The following is a 16,117-nucleotide window of genomic DNA, read 5'->3' on the forward strand; positions in this document are numbered from 1 at the left end:
GAGAATGGGTGAGTTGAGCAGTGACAGCAGGGTGGGGGTGGCTGAGGGGAACCCCCTTATAGGTCTCTGGGGAGGAGGGAGGAGTATAGTCACTTAATTTAATAAGCTTTGAACCTGAGTTGTGTCCCGTTATTGTGTTTGTAAAGGGTACAAGGAGTACTGCTAGGGCAGACACAGCTGTAGACAATGTTCTAATCCGGGAGACTGCCAGGGATGCTGCAGCAGCAGCTGCTCTCCATCATGACACCCTTGAGACCCAAGAGATGAAGGCAGCTATAGATACAATAGAGCTATGAAAGAGCTGGATGCTCTGGACGCTTTGCATGTCAGGGATATTGAAAGGACGATTAGAGACATGGAAACTGAGGATGCTAATAATAAAGGATGCTTGGTCACGTAATGGTGCAGCGGGGGAGTAACTTGCCCAGGGAGCAAGAGACTGCTGGTTCGAATCCCCACTGGTATGTTTCCCAGACTATGGAAAACACCTATACCAGGCAGCAGTGATATAGGAAGGCGCTGAAAGGCATCATCTCATACTGCGTGGGAGATGGCAATGGCAAACCTCTCCCGTATTCTACCAAAGACAAGCACAGGGCTCTGTGGTCACCAGGAGTTGACAGTGACTCGACGGTACAACTTTACCTTTACTGTTGATCTTAATGATGCTGTGTAACTTAACCTCTACAGTAACCCCAAACATTTTAGTGGCCTTAACAAGCTCAGGGGTTCCACAGACCTCAGCAGCACCATCAGTGACTAAGGGTGCACCAGTGACATTAGGTACCCCAAGCACCCAGGTTGCCCCAAAATCTTTAAAAGTCTCAATGCCTTTAGATTCTGCAGCTGTACCAGCCTGATGATTACCCCAGTTGCTTGGGGTACCCCAAACAGCCCCACATTTTGGGAGGTGTTTCAATGACTTCTAACAGCAATGACAGTTACTTTGGGTAACCCAGTTGCTCTGGGTGCCCTGATCACCTCAGGTACCCCAGAATTTTCAGAAGTGTCTATGGACTCTAACAATGCAGAGGCAGTTATTTCAGATACCCCATTCACCCAAGACACCCCAGCCAACCTGAGACCCCCCAAAATTTAGAAGCACCTATGGCTTCCGACAATGCAGCAGCAGCTACCTTGAGCACTACAGTAATTTTGGGCAGGGGCCTAGCAAGGTTGGAGTGGGCCCAGAGACAAGATTTTAATATGGGCCCCTTACTGATATACACACACAAACACACATCACAGTATATAGTGCACTCACCCTCACATCCCCATTGTACAAGCCTTTTGCCTGCCCCCCACATGCTGCCAATTAAGTTTCAGGACCTGCTAACAGATATCCAGCCCTGAGCCCCAAGGCAGGTTGTGAGTCCAAACAAAGTCACTGAGGAGAATGGAAGTGAAGCCAATAGAGCAAAGATTAGGAGAGTGATAGGAGTAAATGCTGAAAAGTTCTTGATTATTAGTTGTTTTTTAAATTTTGGCTTCTAAAATATTTTATTGGTGTTTCAGATTTGTACCTCTTATTTTTCAGAGTCCAATCTGAAAGTACCACCTACCTGAAAATCAAGAAATATTTTATCAATTGAATAAAACTTCAAGACTTTCTGCTCCCTTTGGATTTAAGGAGAACTCTGGAATGTACTTATAATTTGCATAATAAGTGGCTGGATTATTATATTTAATTAACTGAGGAAGATTCAAAAACTTGATTTTAGCACTACAAGTTTCACATGTTCAGTATATAATCTCAGCTTTTTGTTATTTGTATTACTGTCTAAAGGATCACCTATATTGTGTCATTTTTGTCTTTAACTGTAGTATGTATATTCCTATTCCATCGATAATATAACCTATTTCATTACTAATTAGCTGCTTATTGATTGTTTGGTTCAGAACTGCATCTTGCTTTTGGTACCTACTTCTTATCTCTGAGACTCATGGATGAGGCCAAGTGGCTGGAGCAGCTCAAAGGCCTCCCTGATGAAGAGGCAGGGGAAGAGGAGGATGAGGAGAGTGAGGCTTTATCCAACACATGCGATGTGATGTGCTTTAAGTATATGGGCAAAGATTAAAAAGTCAGTTATTTGAGGGAGTACCTAATAGAACGCTGGCTCCAGAAAGCGCTAGACTCCCCTCCCACAGGTGTTGGCAGTCATCCAACTTGTGAGCTTGAATGAGGTGGACATCTGCTGTGTGTGCAGGATACACATAAGGGAGATCCCCTGATGCCCTAAAGAAGAAATCGAAGGAGAGGAGCAGGGAGGAGAGACATGAGCAGTAGTGGGGAGTGGGACAAGGGCTGGAGCAAGGGGTGCAGCAGTGAGAGCAGGAGCCTGTGGGACAGGGAGGAGGGGGCAGGAATGGTGAAGGCAGAGGGGGTGGCAGACACGACAGAGAAAGAAGGAGAGCTGTCACTACAGGCCAGGTGGAGGGTGAGAACAGAGGGTGGGAGGAGGACACCAACAAGAGAAACTGACAGGGATGCAGAGGTGTGGCAGCTGGGACAACCCAAAGAGTGACAGGGAGTGGGGACGAGGGATGGGAGACGGAGGTGGAAGTGGAAGTGGCAGCAAGAGACAGGACACCAAGAGTGATAGCCATTGCAGATGTAGAAATGTTGAAAGTGGTGGCAGCAGAGGGCGAGAGGGAACCAGACCACAGAAGAAACTCTAGTCCACAAGGCCTATATAGCCCTCTAAAGGACATTAAGAAGTTGAGAACAGCTACCAAAACACTCACTCAAGTAACCAAAAGAACAGCAACAGGGCCCTTGGGTGCTATCATCAAGACCAGCAACAAATTACAATTATTAACAACGGAGGAGGAGGAAGAGGAGGAGGAGGAGGAGGAAAAAGAAGAGGAGACTAGGGATGTGTGAACTGGCTTGAGATCCAGGAGCCCCTCCAAACAGACCTCTGGGCCAGCTCGGAGCCAGTTCAGGGGTTCTAACATTAAAAAAATAATAATTAAGGACTCACCACTGGGTCCGGGGTGGTGGTCCTGGAACACAGTCACAGAAGGGTCTCTGCCATCTACTCCTCCCCACTCCAGCTCTTCAAAGGGCTGTTTCGGCTGGTTTGGGATCCGTTCCAGCCCTTCCTCCAGTGGCAGTGGCCATTTTTGGAGGCTGCTGTGCTTGTGCCCTGGCCATTTGTGTGGCCTGGGGGCCAGAGCACATGCATGTTGATCTCCAAAATGGCCACTGCCACCGGAGGAAGGGCCAGAACAGCCCCCCAACTGGACAAAACAGCCCTTTGAAGAGTGGGGGAAGGCTGGTGGGGGGAGGGGAGATGGTAGAGACCACCCCCCATGGCTGTAGCAGCACCCCCTCACCCAGCAGTGAGTCCAATTTAAAAACAAAACAAAAACACCTTAGAACCCCAGAACCGGCTCGAAGCCGAGCTGGGGGTTTGTTCGGGGGGCATAAAACTGAACATACCCGGTTTGAGTCCAGTTCCGGAACAGCCCGGAAATGGGCCAAAATGGCCCAGGGAAGGCTGGCGGGAGGAGGGAGGGATACTGCTGGAGAATGCCCCCCCCCCCCAGTGGCCACAGCAGCAGCACCTGGAGGTGGTGAGTTTTAAAAAATTTTTAAAGGGGGAGAGCCTCTAGAACCCCCAAACCGGCTCAAATTCAAGCTGAGCTGGAAGGTTAGTTTGGGGTGCCAACACCGAACATGCCCAGTTCAAGTCCAGTTTGAACTTGAACCAAACTGGGCAATCTGCTTTTGTGCACACCCCTACCCCCAATTCACTCCTCCCTGTCCTTTCTATAGCATTTATATCCAGGAATAACCAGGTCCCACTGTTCTTCACTGTTCCACCATGTTTCCGTTATGCCTGCTATATCTATGTTTTCATTAGCAACCAATCACTCCAGCTCGCCCATTTTGGCTCAGAGTCTTCTGGCATTGGAATAGAAGCACCTATATGCCGAATCTCTTACCTGGTGTGTGCTAGCTTTCTTTTTGTTATTTGATCTCTTTGACCAGCTAGCACATCTTTCTCTCTGCTCTTTATCTGGATCTACTCTGTCCCCTTCTGGTTTATCTGAAACATTTACACCCTCGCAATGCAAGGGATGGCGTTTGCTGAACCAGATACTGCCCAGCTCCTGTCAGCTATACCCCAGGAATCATTTAAAAAGCTGTTGTGAGAACTTTTTTAGTTTAAGCACCAACAGTCTGGTTCCATCTTGGGTCAAGTGGAGCCCATCCCTTTTGTACAGGCTCGTCTTGTTCCAAAATGTATCCCCAAACCTTGGAAGCCTGGAGTTCAAAATGCTACCCAACAGCATAAATTTGGCTTCCAGGACCTCCTGACTGCATTTCCTAACATCGTTGGTGCTGTTGTGCACCACAACAGCTGATTTCTCCCCAACCTATCTAGATGCCGTGTAACATCCACAACCTTTGTACCAGGCAGGCAAGTCACCATGTAGATTACATGCAGGTCACAGACACATTTCTCTGTACCCCTAATGATCAAATCGCCCACTACTAGGAGGCCCCCAGACCCTGGAGTATCACCTGTATGAGAGGATATGGGCTCATCATTCACAGAAGGGGTTCCTTCTAAGGGAGTGTTTCACTCTTACTCAGAATGATGTCTTCCTTCCCTGAGACCTTGCCACCCTTGCTGAGGTGGCAACAGCCATTTTGAAGGCCAGCGTGCATGCACCATGTCTATTTCTATGGCTGGGTGACCTAGCCACAGTGACCCAGATGGGTGACCTGGCCACAAAAATAGCCAGGGTGCATGTGTGGTGACCTTCAAAATGACTGCCACCACCTCATCAACGGCCAGAATGCCCCAAAAAGACCTGGGAGAGAACAGGGGGAGTCTGGCAGGGGAGGGGGAACCACTGGAGATACCCACCCCTGTGGCTACGGCAGCACCCCCCCCCACACACACACACAGAGGCAGTGAGTATTTTTTTATTTTTAAAAAAACCCTCTAGAACCCCCGAACCAGTTCTGAGCTGGCTGGCGGCGGGGGCGGGATTGGCCCAACCTTGAAACAAACTGGGCCCAGTTCAGCTCGGGGGCAAGCCCTCAAGCTAGACCAGTTCTATGTTGAACCAGCTCAAGGTTGAGCCAGTTTGCACATCCATAATTGAGGGTGGAGTAGCACTGTATATTAAAGAACAAATATAATCTAACAAGCTGTAAGACCAGAGTCCTCCACAGAAACTCTGTGGAATAAAAGGCCTGAAAGGAAATGTGTTACTAGGGACACTCTATTGCTCTCCTTATCAAAACACTGACAGTGACTGAGAACTGTCGAAGGAAATCAGGGAGGGATCAAAAAGAGACAGAGCTGTAATAATGAGTGACATAGACTGGGTAAATTCACAGTCGGGTAATAACAAAGAGGCCAAATTTCTAGACATGCTGAATGACTGTTCCCTAGAACAGCTGGTCATGGAACCAACCAGAGAGAAGCTGACCTTGGACTTAATCCTGAGTGGTGCCCAGGACCTGGTGCAAGATGTCAGTGCCGTGGAACCTTTAGGGGAAAGTGATTATAGTTTGATCAAATTCAGCATACATGCAAGGAGAGAATTGCCAACGAAGTCCAACACAAACACTTTGCATTTCAGAAGAGGAAATTTCTCTAAAATGAGGAATTTGGTGAAAATAAAATTGAAAGGGAAAATCAGGAGAGTCACTTCTCTTCAGAATGCATGGAGTTTATTTTAAGCCATGAAACTCACTCGGTGATTCTGAGGCAGCCACGTAACTCTCAGCCTAACCTTCCTCACAGGGTTGTTGTGAGGATAAACATAACCATGTACACTGCTCTGGGCTCCTTCGAGGAAGATCAGGATATAAATGTTAATAATAATAATAATAATAATAATAATAATAATAATAATAATAATAATAACAATAATAATAATAATAATAATAATTAATAATACAAGACAACCTTTTTATACACAAATTCTATATCTGCAGTTTCACATATTTGCAGGTGTCTAATTGACACCTAATTTCAGTATCTTTGGATACTAAAGGGTTAAAACCCATGTATTCACAGTTCCATGGCCAGAAGTGACTGCCGAGGTCCCTTCTACCCTCCATTTGGTCAGCAGGAGCCATTTTTTTGGCTCATTTGTTTGAGAAAAACTCATTTTTTCCTGCTTTTTTTTTTTTTTTTTGCAGTTTTGGGAGGCATTTTGCAGTAAGGGAGCATTGCTGGGCACAAGGAAACCCCATGGAGCACACTACAGTAGGTCCCCCCCCCAGTTTTTTGGCTTCTTTATAACTTTTTTGTGCATTCTGGAACCTAACCCCCCCTTTCCCCATAGGAATAATGCCTTGTTACTCATGGTTTTGTTACTTGCGGTGGTAGGCAAGGAACAGAACCCCCACATATGCTGATGGGGTCTGAGCTGTCAGTGACTGACGAGGAGAGGGATTTTGTGGTTGTGGTGGACAGTTTGTTGAAAGTGCGCAGCAGCTGTGAAAAAGGCCAATTCTGTGCTCAGAATCATTAGGAAGGGGATTGAAAATAACAATGTGAATACTACAGTATAAATAAGAATAATAAACTTGGTTAGCCACCCCTTAACAAATTGTTCTATATTATACTGCCCTTATTATTATAATGCCCTCATTATAATATCTATGTTGTGGCCACATTTGCAATACTGCGTGAAGTTCTGGTCACCGTATCTTAAGGAGGGCATTGTAGAACTTGAAAAGGTGCTGAGGAGGGCAACCAAGATTACCAGGGCCTGGAGCACGTTCCTTATGAGGCAAGGCTACAACATACAACCCCCTCTCCTCTGCCACTCCACTCCCCTGATCCTCCTGGCTCCCCCTCCTACTTGTCCCTCCTCCACCACCTGCTCCACTCCAAACCTCAACAACCCTCTTAGAAGGAGGAGCTGCACTCATGGGGGGCGGGGTTACCACCATCCCGACACAAGAGGGGCAGAAGGAACAGATCCTGACAACAAAGATCAGGAAAGTAGAAGTGAAGAAGAGGGAAGTGTCCAACAGGTGAAGCAACAGTAACAGCAGAAGTCAACATGGCACAAGGGCAGACCGCTTCAGGGAGTTTACTCTTAAGCCTGGCCATGTGGAACAAGGGAGGGCTACACATGGTGGAGAGATGCAAGGAGATCCTGAGTTTCTTTGCCAGGCAGCAAGTGATGTGACTGTGCTGTAGGAGACGCACCTTGTGGAGAGAGCACAAGTGAGAGCAGCCAAGAGAGTGTGATTCTCCTATGGCTACTCTTACTGGTCCAGGGATGTGGTAGGTAGAACCAGCATGGCCATACTCTTGCGCATTCACCCAAGACTCCAAGTAGACAATATTATAGAAGCCAAGCCCAGCTGCCTATTGATTATGGACCTAACACTTACAGAGGAAGAAGCATCCTCAGCAACTCCACAAACAGTAAGGCAATGGCCCTGGCATTGGAAAGAGAGAGAACGCTAAGTGGACAGACCCAGGAGCAGACTGTGCCTCTGTGTACTCTGTGGCACTCACAAGGTGACGATGAAGCAAGCCCTCTGAGCCCACCTAAAGGAATACACATTGACACCATGCCATCAGTTCATCATTGTGGGGGATTTTAACATTTGAGCATGTCCCAAGGATCATTACAGCATCACACCCAGACCATCACCAACCAGGGTGGCCTTATCTCCAGGAGCAAGTATTTTTGTTCCAAGCACCACAGAAGCAACAGCCACCACTGTACCATGTCCCTTGACCTGGGAGAAAGAGAGTTGCAGGACTTCTGTATGACAAAGTTGCATCTGGAGGACAAAGCCCTCAAGCTATGTAATGAGACTGAATTCTGCCCCATCAAAAGCACACAGCTGTTTTGGAACACTTTCAGGTGCGGCAGTGGCAGGCAAAGCACTTCAGTGCTCAATTCACAGGAAGTGAAGTTCACTCACTATGCCCTGACCAGCGTGGTCAGACCACACCCTACTCACACTGGGCATGGTTGCAAAGATGGCAGAAGTAACACCCACAGTATTCATATCTTACAACTCCTCTAAGGATTACTGAGACAATTCATACATGATTTTGAATACTGTGAAGATCTGTATAAATGCCAATTATTACAATATTTCAATTTTGCATTACTTTGTCTTAAACATATTTTATATGCAACATGACTTATTGGACTATATAGAAAAAGTGACACAAAGGAGAACTTTCACAGGTTTTCTTTCTTTCTGCCCTCCAATTCATTTCAGTTTAGGTTCAGTTTTGTTTCCTTCACATTTTTTGCAATTTTTATTTGCTTTCAAGGAAATGTGGTTAAGGACAGATGTGCTTTGGAAAAGAAAGCCTGGTTAGAAACAACTGGAACATTTCTGACATTCTGCTATTCACCAAACATTTTAGTGGTTCTGTAGGAATGCACAAGGAGGAAAAAAACAGATTACTTGACTAATAAAGAGACAAATCACATCAGGTGTAAACTACCAAGACTTTGGGGTCGTGAAGGAATGCTTTTGAATGCCAGTGTGTGAATAGTTCAGCAAGATTTTAGTCCTCTGCAATTTGAACTTAACTATTTGTGCTTTTGTAATGTGTTGCTGCATAATGCAAAATTTGATGGTTTCAAGTCATGTAACATTTGAGGCATATCTACACTAGACACTTAAGCTATTGTAACAGTCATTCATTCTCCCCTGGGAACTATAGCTTGACAGAGGGAGAGACAGAATTTAGCACCCTCAAACTACAATTCCCAGACTTATTTGGGGGAAAACTATGACAGTTAAAGTGGTATATAAGTGCTATAGATTCTAGCACAGAAATGCCCATAGTCACTGATGAATATACTAAGCTTGGAAATCCCATTGCCTTGCCTCTACTGAGGGTCTACCCTGGAGAATTTATTCAATCTACCATACGACTTGCAGTGGTGGCTGGTGCAGGCACCGCCAAGGAGGCGGAGGGAGGCACTTTAAAGTGTAAATTAGTAGGTGCTTACCTCCCATGCCGCTGCACCTGAAAGCTCTTCCCACCAGCAGTACGCTGCCTAGTATGCACTGAGGCCAAAGATAGACTCCGCCTCTCAGCCGGCCTCCACATGTGTGGAGGCCATCTGCTGACCACGCAAATGGCCTCCGCCAGCTGAGTGGCAAAGCCGATCCTCCAGCGCAGCGGGTGCTGGGTGGTGCGGCGCTGTTGGAAAGAGCTTTCAGGTGTGGTGGCACAGGAGGTAAGCACCTACTAATTTACAATTAAAAAGCTTCCCACCGCCACCTCTCCGGCAATCCCCACCCCGCACCAGCCGCCACTGACTTGGCTGCATTGATTCTGGAGTCTTATTCTGCCTGTATCTGTTGTCCCTTCATTTCATAATCCCATCAGAATTAGATCGCAACTTTGTCCTGGACTTGAATGCACAATGGATCAAATCCATATTGTGGGAATGACTGCCATTTACAACATTATTAATTTAATCAACCAAAACATGTAGAAAGAAACAGCCCTAATAGTAACACTGAGCTAACCAGTATATTTCCTATCCAAAGGAGCACTGGGTTGTTCATGAACTGCTACTGACATGAATCTCCAAGTGCCTATATCCAACAGCAACAGATCATCATAGTGTTGGCTTTGACAGAACCAGTTTCCTTTTTGATAAGTGAGCTTGGATCTCACCGGTAAGGGAAGGAAGATGGTTAAACCCCCACCCACAACACAGACATTGGCAAATGTGTATTTGTTGCTGCATGTGCAGTTCCCAACTCAAGGTTGGGAATCATGCAGGGATCCAGCAGCGACAACTATGTTTACAGCACACCAGTGGTGTGACAAGTTCTGAAGGGGCCTGTGTGCAAGAACTGAACATGAGCCTGATCAGATTATTTCCCAAAAGGGATCAATGGGGAACTCAAAGAGATTAACAACTTCTGAATGGCTGGGCAAAAAGCTAGAACTCCCAGGATAGGACTGGTATAAAGCACATACATGTTTATAGTGTAGATAGGTGCCCGCCATCTACATCTCTCACCAGTGCCGAAGGAGGACACTTTGACCCCACCTCTGCAGGTGGCAATTATGACATCACCTGTGGTTTCTCTATTATGATGTGCTCATCTCTGTGGTGATGGCTAAAGCTCAAAAATCATGCTCAGTGCTGTGGAGGATGCAGAAGAAGAAGCATCTCACAGGATCAGCTAATGGTTCTCCTCGTCCTGTCCTGATAATATATGGGACAATCATAGCAGGGCAGTAGTGCTCTTTTATATGAATGAGTATTAAGAAGCTGCCAGGTAAGAAGTATCATTCTGTTCCAGAACAGGAATTTTTAATGGATGGAGATGGTTTGAAACCAACCATTCCAGAAGATGGGACAAGTATTTCAGCATCTCTACATGCCAGATTATTTTACTTCCTTTGTTTGGCTCTATAAATAACCTTTGCTAAGGCTTAATTCTAGAGACAGTAGGGGAAAAGATACTACATTGCCTGAAGAATGGACCGAGTTAAAAAGGAAACTACAGACAAATTGAGAACAATAAGACAACTTTCATCTGGAATCATCTGGAAAAGCGAAAGAAGAAGAAAAAAAGATTCCAGCAAGTTTAACAAAAGAAACTCATAACAAAAATTGTGATGCAAGGTAAGAAACATAACTTGTTGCACTGTTTCAGAAAAATGGAAGTGAAAAACTTTATATATTAACATCACTAACACAGAAGTAAGTGCTTTATTGCTAAAGAAAGCAGCTATATGGTTTCTTTCCTAGAGAAGGAGAGGCAACACCATCATAACACACTTTATTAGCAGGAAATGGCTTGGCTTGAAGTGCATGGTTTCCAGTCAGTTTAAGAAAGCAACAAAGTCATAACAGAAAGTCCGATGATACACATCATTGGTTCACTCGTTGATTTTTAATGATTTTTTATAAAAGTTTCTAAAACTGTTTTAAAATGTCAACTGCTTAATTTCATGGGAGAAAGTCACAAATTCTGGATTTAATCCCCCACTCTGTCCATCTGTAGCTAGGGGAGAGGGGGCCTGTGTTCACCCCTCTCTCTGGTGGCCATTTGGAGTAAGAAAACTAATGAAGAAGATAGGGAGGGGTGGATCTGGGGAGCCCTCAGGAGATGGGGACCTGGGTTCTTTGAAACCATCTGCTCAATTATAGCTACATCTCTGCTGTCCATCATTCAAGCTTCATTTGGAGGAAACTGATCCCTGCCTTGACATAAAAGGAGTAGTACCCAAAATTTTTGCACCCCATGTTGTAACTCCTGTATGGCTGGGCAGAAAGTTCTCAAAATTCATATGGGAGTACCACCTGACAGTAGCATTAAATGTGTGGAAGTTAAGGGCATCAATGTGCTAATTTTTAATGAAAAGGGTTTTTTAAAGTTTTTTGTTAAAAAATTAAGAAATAATTTAAAAAGCAGTAGATGGACTGATCTCCTGAATGTCCACATATTTAATGCTATAATCATGTACAGACACCACATGAAATTTTAGGGCTTTCTGCGCAAGACATTATTAATAATTTTTAGTTTCCCATTGATTCCCAAGGGGAAATTATGATTTAAGTCAAAAATATGAGCATGGCTCCTCCTAGGGGTGACATGTGTTCATTGCACACATTTGTTCAATTGTAGATCTGCCCCTGCAGCACTCTTTTGTGCTGTAAACACCATTAACAGGTCTCTATTTGCCAGAATTTGCCTTTAAAGAAAAGAATTGCAGTCAAGTTAATTTGCCTATGTATAATGTCATTCACACTTTAGATGGATATTTATATCCACCTGGTGACAGGTGGATATAATGTTGCAAACAGAAAGGGTATTTTCTCCACCACACTGATACCCTAACATAAAACAGGCACAAATTCAATATGTATCCTTTCTAATCGCCACAGAGAGCAGACATTTCCCCCCAGTAATGCACCAGGGAAATGATGCAATATTATGAAGTTGCTTCCTTCCCCAGAAGGAAGGGGCCGAGCTGTAATTGTGTATACGAATATGAAGATCCCATGCAGAGCTACTGCCGGGGCAGCCTCCAGTTCTTTCTGGGGCTGCCCCTTCCCTCCCTGCTGCCATCAGGGGCATGGGCACCCAGCAGTGACCTCTCTCATGGCACCCTTTTCTCCTTACTGCCATGGGTACCCGGAGGTGCCACACCCACGCAGCAGCGGGTCTCCCAGTCCAAGCAGCCAGGATAGGCTGCCCTGCCCCTACCACTCAAGTGGCCACCATGCATTTGCAACAGCCCGCTGAGTGGTGGGGGAAGGGCAGCCTACCCCAGGCTGTTTGGTTGGGGGGCCGCCACCACGTACAGGGGGTTAGAGATGTTGGGAATTCTCTCTGGTAGGAGAAACCCTTTTTCATTATAGCAGAGTGCACAGAGGCACAACACAGCAGAATTTAGTTAGGCATGTGTGTATGCTGAGAGTAAAGTAACTTGGAGCCAGTTCATAGTTGCAAATCAATATAAGTGGTATTTATTAGAGAACTCCATTCTAGATAGGAAAGTGAGGAGTTAGAATCTCTATCTAGCTAGTCGGAGGCAGATGGATTCTGCATCTCTGCACACATGGTGCAGGGAGAGAGAGGAGCTTGCATGTTGCAAGGTAGAAGGAAGGGAAGAGAAGAGGAAGTGCAAAGCAGGAAGGAAGGAAGTGTCCCTTAGAGTAGCAATCTACATTCCAAAGGGATAGTGTCAGAGCAGTAGAGAAGGGATGACCAGTGTCTTGACCCTCTAGCCAACTGACTCACTAGTCTGTCCTCCTATGTCATTGAGACAAGAGACAGCGCAAAGTCCTTCACCTCCAACAAGAGAAGGGGTGCTGCATGGGGAGGCGCCACCAGTTGAGGAGGTGGGTGGCCTCTCACTCAAACACAGGCCGCCTATGCCACTGCTCAGAGCATGATGATCCAGCTGCCAAGGAGGAAAGCAGAGAATTAAAATGCCTATCAAAGCAGCAGCTTTTTCAAAATAAAAGGCAGAAGGAGAAGCTACTGCATTCTGGCAGGTAAGGCCTTCAATACAGCTGCTCAGTTTGATGCAGGCACATACACCCATGCATTAGCAAATCAATGCACTTGATCAAAATAATAGAGTGTCTTCTTCGCTACAAGCCCCGCCTCCCATTGAGAACATCTGGAGTCTCCAGACTGGAGACATCCATCTACAGTTGCCACTAGCTCATCTGGTGGGGATGGGCCTTCTTTGTTGTCACTCTGAGGCTTTGGAATACACCCTGTGCTGAAATAAGAGCCTCCCCATCTCTGACAGCTTTAAAAAACAAACAAACCTCAAGATGCATTTATGTGCTCAAGCTTTTTAACTAGCATTGCAGTTTTAGACTGTTTTTAATGTTTTGATTTCTGTTTTAATTTGTCTGTTTGTTGTAAACTGCCCAGAGATAGTATACAGATACGCTAAATAAATTTAAAATATATATATGATCCAATCCAATTCCAATCAAGCGCTGTGATGCACAGCCCTATTAGACAGTTAATGACCATTGTTTGCGTTGAAAATCTCCCTCTGTTTGAGTTACAGAAGAAATCTGTTGAATATCTGGGGAATGACCCCAGAGAATAAGCATGAGAATAAGCAAAGCTATCCTGCCTCTTGTTTTCTAGGTATATACAACTTGCAGGTAATAAACCATGTTTTTTCAATTGTTTTCAGTTGCATAGTTCCACAATTCAGTTTTTTCCATAGAAGATATCTAGATTCAACATTCCACTGCAATATAATATAATAATAATATAATATTTTTAATGTTGATCAATAAAATCAATAGTTAACTATTGATTTTATAGTTAACTATTGAGCCAGCGTGGTGTAGTGGTTAAAGTGCTGGACTAGGACTGGGGAAACCCGAGTTCAAATCCCCATTCAGCCATGATACTAGCTGCGTGACTTTGGGTCAGTCACTTCTCTCTCAGCAAAACCTACTTCACAGGGTTGTTGTGAGGAGAAACTCAAGTATGTAGTACACTGCTCTGGGCTCCTTGGGGGAAGAGTTGGTTATAAATGTAAAAATAAAATAAAACAGAAATAAATTTTCAAGAAGAAAAATCTGGAGAAACAAAAGTGCCTGAGCAGATGCTCTTAAGGATCTCAGACTCTGTACAATGGAAGAAGGGAAACTGATAGCACAATACAGGAATCATTCAGTGTGAGTTTTTATTTTACCCAGTATTTTTCTCTTGTGGTATTTTTCATTATATGGCTGCAAATATTCTTCCCTCCAAAAAGAACATGCATACACACACCCACACAAAGCCAAACATAGCAAATGTGACCAAATGGACTTTAAATCTGAACCTTAATCATATAAAATATGTGTGGTCTCTTTGAACTCTGGCAATAGTGACCAGTTCAATTTTTAAAAAAAAATAAAAATAAAAACCAGTGATTATATCACCAACATGAATGCTTTACAAACGTCTCGACCATCAATTGATGTTGCCATTTTAAAAATAATTCCAATGCATGGCCACAATTAACTAATGACAAAAAGAAGAAGAAGAAAAGAAACGCTATATACCATTCCATCATGTTTCAGGCTGGTAGAGAGTGATCAATGATCTAAAACAGACCGCCAAGTCTGGGGTCATGTTTACATCGCCACAGTTATGTGAAGCGGTGGCCTACATGCTGATTACATGTCCATCACACAGTGCCTTTGGAAGCCTTCCAAACTGTTGCCACCTCTGCCAAAGCAAATAGCAACATTCTGTAACACATAGCCTTATATGCCTGAGGGAATTGGTGGGACGGAGGAGACTGGAACTACCTGCTGAACTATACGCAGCAATAGCAGCATGTAAATCTGTTCCTATGACTGGGCAGTGGCCAAGGGATGAACTGGTTTGGGATGTTTGTGCAGCACAGCCTTTTGAGGAGGGCCAAATCATCTGCAAGCATCTATCAAAGTAGACATGATTGCTTTTACTTGCTGAATTTTTGAACCATTTACTAGACCCAGGAAATCCATATGAAGAGCAGAGTGGAGCCTGGGAAGGGGCAGGTGGAATTGCCCAGCAAGCTGGGGAAGGAAGGAAGGAAGGAAGGAAGGAAATCAAACACCAAGGCCATGTGGTAGTAAATACAGGCACACACATGCGCGCGCGCACACACACATTCAGGGGCATAGCAAGGTTGGAGTGGGCCCAGAGACAAGATTTTAAAATGCCCCCCCCCTGAAGCTCAGCTCATGAAGTAAAGAAATCTTAAATGAGGCTGAATAGTGGTAACAAAAAGCATAGTAAAATTTATATCTAATCCATCCATCCATCCATCCTATGTGCCGGAATAGAACATCATCCTAAATTATTTTTTTAAAAGTTTTGTAAATTGTGAACGATGCAAGTCATTTAATGGTACTAGAGAAAGACATGCTGTTCTGGTAGCTCCAGGTCTTAACACTCACATCAATTTCGGAGAATGAATACAATTGAAGGAAGCCCCGGCGGCTGCGCGGCTGGGGGAGTCAGTCATGTGACTTGCCTCTGGGGGGCCCCCCAAGGCACTGGGCCCCCAGACAACTGTCTCTCCTTGCCCTATTATAGTTACACCCCTGCACACATTAGATTGGAACTCACCTTAAATCTCATTTTAAGGCAGGTCATATTCTAAACTCAAACAATGGCCAACATCCTGACTGACAAGGTGCTTGCAGAGAGAATTTGCCAATTGCAACTAATATTTGAAGGATGCTTCAGGAGCAGGCAACCTTCGTTCCTCAGCTGTTTTTGAACTACAACTCCCATAATTCCCAGCCACACTAAACTGTGGGATTATGGGAGTTAGTTCAACAACAGCTGGAGAGTAAAGGTTGCTTATCCCTGCTCTAGATCATGGTAGTTTCCATGTGATAATCCTGTCACATGCAGCTGCTCAATACAAATTTGAGGCAAATTTCTCCATGATGGTGCAGATGTCCCAACACAAAATGCTTACAATGACATGAGGAAAATCACCCCAACTACTAGAAGAGCCACAAGTTACTACTACACTTATTTATGCATTATTTATTTTTCTACATAAACCGCTTTGGTAACTTTGGTTAAAGATCAAGATATAAATATTTGTAGTGGTACTACACAGGAGAATTTAAAATGGCTTCCACCTGG

This window comes from Hemicordylus capensis, chromosome 1, assembly GCF_027244095.1.
Source record: "Hemicordylus capensis ecotype Gifberg chromosome 1, rHemCap1.1.pri, whole genome shotgun sequence".
Classification (NCBI taxonomy): domain Eukaryota; kingdom Metazoa; phylum Chordata; class Lepidosauria; order Squamata; family Cordylidae; genus Hemicordylus; species Hemicordylus capensis.